The sequence below is a fragment of the Homalodisca vitripennis genome, unplaced genomic scaffold (assembly GCF_021130785.1).
Source record: "Homalodisca vitripennis isolate AUS2020 unplaced genomic scaffold, UT_GWSS_2.1 ScUCBcl_2086;HRSCAF=6485, whole genome shotgun sequence".
Classification (NCBI taxonomy): Eukaryota; Metazoa; Arthropoda; class Insecta; order Hemiptera; family Cicadellidae; genus Homalodisca; species Homalodisca vitripennis.
Genome location: NW_025778231.1, coordinates 83,315 through 89,314, shown reverse-complemented (window position 1 = coordinate 89,314; position 6,000 = coordinate 83,315).

Sequence of the window (6,000 nt, the reverse complement as noted above, 5' to 3'; positions counted from 1 at the left end):
AAATTTTTAAATAGAAATTTTAACAATGACACTTTATTGTTTCCATGGTGAAGTAAATTAAAAGTTTATTCAAAATTCAAAATTGAAGTGTAAACATGCTACAATGTTTAGGTCTGATTTTCTTATTCATTTTCAGAACTCCAGCTGTGCCCAAATTGTTTTAAATTGCCCTCCACAATGATTGATAGTCAGTTAAAGAGTTGCACAGAAGAAAATTCTTGTATGGATATCATTTTTCGACGTAGCGCTCTGCTGGTCCCAGGCTCAATGGCTGACAGCACAGAAGAAATTCCTTGTATGGATATCATTCTTCGACGTAGCGCTCTGCTGGTCCCAGGCTCAATGGCTGACAGCACAGAAGAAATTTCTTGTATGGATATCATTTTTCGACGTAGCGCTCTGCTGGTCCCAGGCTCAATGGCTGACAGCACAGAAGAAATTCCATGTATGGATATCATTCTTCGACGTAGCGCTCTGCTGGTCCCAGGCTCAATGGCTGACAGCACAGAAGAAATTTCTTGTATGGATATCATTTTTCGACGTAGCGCTCTGCTGGTCCCAGGCTCAATGGCTGACAGCACAGAAGAAATTCCTTGTATGGATATCATTCTTCGACGTAGCGCTCTGCTGGTCCCAGGCTCAATGGCTGACAGCACAGAAGAAATTCCTTGTATGGATATCATTCTTCGACGTAGCGCTCTGCTGGTCCCAGGCTCAATGGCTGACAGCACAGAAGAAATTCCTTGTATGGATATCATTCTTCGACGTAGCACTCTGCTGGTCCTAGGCTCAATGGCTGACAGCACAGAAGAAATTGCTTGTATGGATATCATTTTTCGACGTAGCGCTCTGCTGGTCCCAGGCTCAATGGCTGACAGCACAGAAGAAATTCCTTGTATGGATATCATTTTTCGACGTAGCGCTCTGCTGGTCCCAGGCTCAATGGCTGACAGCACAGAAGAAATTCCTTGTATGGATATCATTCTTCGACGTAGCGCTCTGCTGGTCCCAGGCTCAATGGCTGACAGCACAGAAGAAATTTCTTGTATGGATATCATTTTTCGACGTAGCGCTCTGCTGGTCCCAGGCTCAATGGCTGACAGCACAGAAGAAATTTCTTGTATGTATATCATTTTTCGACGTAGCGCTCTGCTGGTCCCAGGTTCAATGGCTGACAGCACAGAAGAAATTCCTTGTATGGATATCATTCTTCGACGTAGCGCTCTGCTGGTCCCAGGCTCAATGGCTGACAGCACAGAAGAAATTCCTTGTATGGATATCATTCTTCGACGTAGCGCTCTGCTGGTCCCAGGCTCAATGGCTGACAGCACAGAAGAAATTCCTTGTATGGATATCATTCTTCGACGTAGCACTCTGCTGGTCCTAGGCTCAATGGCTGACAGCACAGAAGAAATTTCTTGTATGGATATCATTCTTCGACGTAGCGCTCTGCTGGTCCCAGGCTCAATGGCTGACAGCACAGAAGAAATTCCTTGTATGGATATCATTCTTCGACGTAGCGCTCTGCTGGTCCCAGGCTCAATGGCTGACAGCACAGAAGAAATTCCTTGTATGGATATCATTCTTCGACGTAGCACTCTGCTGGTCCTAGGCTCAATGGCTGACAGCACAGAAGAAATTTCTTGTATGTATATCATTTTTTGACGTAGCGCTCTGCTGGTCCCAGGCTAAATGGCTGACAGCACAGAAGAAATTTCTTGTATGGATATCATTTTTCGACGTAGGGCTCTGCTGGTCCCAGGCTCAATGGCTGACAGCACAGAAGAAATTCCTTGTATGGATATCATTCTTCGACGTAGCGCTCTGCTGGTCCCAGGCTCAATGGCTGACAGCACAGAAGAAATTCCTTGTGTGGATATCATTCTTTGACGTAGCGCTCTGCTGGTCCCAGGCTCAATGGCTGACAGCACAGAAGAAATTCCTTGTGTGGATATCATTCTTCGACGTAGCGCTCTGCTGGTCCCAGGCTCAATGGCTGACAGCAATGAAGAAATTTCTTGTGAGGACATCGTTCTTCCCAAGGTGCCTGATATCTTCCCGGAAAAAACTGGATTTTGCAGTATACTTCACATATGTGCAGCTGGATCTTTCAAAATTTTGTCAAGGAGTGGTCTCAGTTTTGAAACAAGACTGGGGGGTGGTGGAGGGTTGATGTTCATGTAACTGTTACATTTATGTTGTAATTAAAATTTTTAAAACTAATTCTTGTGTACAGATTAATTAAAAATAGGTTAAAACATAACTAGCATTGTTATTTAGTTTTAAGAGAGCTATCGGTTTATATAATGAAAATCGTACCTTGCTATTTGAATTTGTTAGGTTTTACCAGTTTGAAATAATCTATTTGAACTAATTAAAAAAACTGGAAATGTGCTGAAAAGTTACAACTGTAAATAGCTTAAGAAAAAGCACTTCTTTTGTTAACCTTGGATAAAAATTTGGAATTCTGAACAGCAAAACAAATTGTGTAATGTACAACTTTGACATTTTGGACCAACTTGTATACAAAAAACAAAATAAATTAAATGTATTATGAATAAAGTGAGTAAAAAACAATGTAATTAAAAACATATCACTAATATCACAGGCCAAATATTCATGTAGAGAATAAAATACTTTTTGTTTCAACCAGTTTTCTGTTACTACTTTAAACCTATGTAAAAATATACAGACCAAGCTTTCTCAGGAACTTATCAAAAAGCTTAATTTTCATGAATATGAGGCTGCTTTTACACTTTTCTAGTTTGAGTGAGAATATATCAAACATATGATTTTTCCTGGTGTTATGACTATGAATATCTTGATGGGTTGAAAAATGCCATCATATTTAAATTTATCAATAATTTTCATTGATTTGAGTGCTGACAAACCAACAATGTCTATTAATTGTAAGATCACAATAATTGTAAGCGTGATTAGTCACAAAATATCATCTACAAAAATGTATAGGACCATGTAATAAAGAAAACAAGGATAACACAAACTTTTATTTCAACTCAAAAGTATGATTAGAATGTTACTAATAATCATAAGCAGAAGTAATACTGTGACCCAATTTATTAATGCTATCAGTAATTGTAATACACAATATTTTCTTAATAATGTAAAAGAATAATTATATAAACAGGTAAAGTGATTATATTTTATATATTATGCTTACACTTTGAAATAATCTTGTCTTAACACTGAGGTACAGAAAAATTGTATTGAATGAAGACACACATGAAAATCATTTTGAGATTTCAAATAAAGTTTTATAGTTTAAGGGTTTTAGACTAACATAAATTGAAAAAATCCATTCTCATTTAGGCTACCATGTATTATACAATGTCAACATTGTAACCAAAGATTTAGTATTAGGTGACAGCTTGAATATAACAAAACAAAATTGTTTCTTCCAAATATACTTTCAAATAGAATTAAAGATACTTCAATATAGCACACTACACTTTTAATACTTTAAAATACAATTTGAAAGTTGCAAATTTCTTAAATTCTATTGTCTATCCTGAAGTCAATGAAGACCCAGTTTGTCCCAAATTTCACAATAGAAATCAATGTAATCATAGTTTATATAATTATTTGAAATATTAATTATGTACTTTACATGAGAATTTGTTTAAAACATCAAGCATCTTATGTTCAATAGTTCTTAATACATTTTGACATTTGATACACTTTTATGTAATAAAACTAAACCAAATCAAATTACTTGTTTTTGTATATTTTTACACCAATAATAATAATGTTAATCAGCCATATTCAAAAAATTACAAATAATTCAACTCATTTTAATATTTTGAAAATAACATAAAAAGAAACCACAATTGAACTTTTCTAAAACTTCCTATTTTTGTAAATAAAGACATTTATTTATAACAAGGCAACAAAAAATTAAAAACATAAATCCAATAATTTAATTTTAATGGTACCAGCAGATAACTTAGCCTGAGGTTTTACAGACATACCTGTTTCCTTAAACGTTTTATAATAAAAACCTATTATGATGGCAGTGAATTTGTAATAGAAAAGATAGTAACTTTTGACTAAGACTTACCACTTGCAACCTTTTAAGAAAATTTCATGTTTTTCACTGTGGATGAATTCATTCCATGCACCAGTTAATAATGTTACATTTTGTAGATTAAGGGGCTCATTATTTATGTTTTCTTTTACTGATGTACCTTCAGTCACTGAACAATTTACCTCCTGTCCACTCATATGAACACCATCAATAGCCTTTCCCACTGTATCAGTTGTATTATTCTCTATCTGTTTAGTTTTCAAACTGACCTCTTCAGAGCAGGTAATTTCTTGTATTACTTCAGTCTCTGTGTGTGAAATTTGTCTAATACAATCGTCCATAGCTACTGCTGAAGTTGGCAAAAGGACAACATTTAATTCTTCCATCACAGTTACCATTTTTACTCACAATTTTTAGAGTGCTTGAGAAAATGGTTTCATTGTATAACATGAAGTCATTTTTTGAAAGCCTGTAATCATAAAATACAAAAATCTATTACAGGCAGGTAATAATTATGTTTCTCAGTACAGTATTAAAATGAAATTATATAGTTGCTTAGACTGAATAAATCATACATGTAATAATAAGTTTATATTTAATTTAGCCTTTACACTTTTAACTCAAAAACAAAACAAGTACTATTTTTTGTACAGGGTAATTCAAAAAGAATATCACAACTTTAGAAATTTATAACTCTGCAGAGAATAAAAGGAGAGCTAAGCACTACCTTTTGGAGAATTAAGGAAGCTCTAAAATTTCATTTAGTTGCTCATTTGTTCACTTGAGACGCTGTTGACAAGGCGTCAGCATCAGTTATTGCTAATATGGCAACTGCTAAACAGAAAGCTTTTTGTGTTATTGAGTACGGCAGAAGTGAATCGATAACAGTTGTTCAGCATGCATTTCGAACGAAGTATGTGTTAAACTTCCTGATAGGTGGTGTATCAAACGTTGGTATAAACTGTTTATAGTGAATGGGTGTTTGTGCAAAGGGAAAATTTCTGGACGGGCCGCGCAAGAGTGATGAAAATGTAGCACGCATACAGTAAGCATTTGTTCGCATTTTAGGTAAATCGACTCGAAGAGCTAGCAGAGTGCTGCAACTTCCACAAAAGACTGTATGGAGAGTCCTACAAAAAAAGGTTAGTAATGAAACCTTATCGTCTGAAATTGGTTCAAGCCATCTGCAGCTGATAAGATTAAAAGAATCGATTTCTGTGAGTTTATCCTTGCTCAAATGGAAACAGATGAATCTTTCGTGTTAAAGATTGTGTTTAGTGATGAACACATACGGGAAAGTCAGCTTGCACAATTTCCGTATATGGGGCACTGATAATCCGTAGAAAACAATTGAACATGAACGTGACTCGCTTAAGGTGAACGTTTTCTGTGCAATTTCAGCCAATAAAGTTTTTGGTCCCTTTTTCTTCAAAGCTGCTACTGGACTACAGTATCTGGAGATGTTGGAGAATTGGCTGTTCCCTCAGATCAAACAAGGCTCACAACAATCCATATTTCAACAGGATGGAGCGCCAACACATTGGCACTTATCTGTCCGTGACTACCTAAACGTCAACTACCCGAGGCGATGGATCGGCTGCCAGGCAGCCCGCGAAAGAGCCCTACATCACTGGCCTCCAAGAAGCCCTGACCTTACCCCCTGCAATCTTTTCTTATGGGGGTATGGTGTTTCGGCCTCCAGCCACCATTGATGTTTTTAAACAAGAAATAACACAGCTATCCAAACTGTTACGTCCGATATGCTACTGAGAGTGTGGAATGAGTTTGGGTATCAGGTTTATATTGCTCGAGAGTCTGGAGGGGGTCATATAGAACATCTATGAACTTGTTTTTGAGTGAAAAAAAACTTGTTTTAATACTCATTGTAATGATGAATAACAGAAGGTTCTATTATTTTTCTTCCATTAAATACAAATTTTTTAAGTTGTGGTATT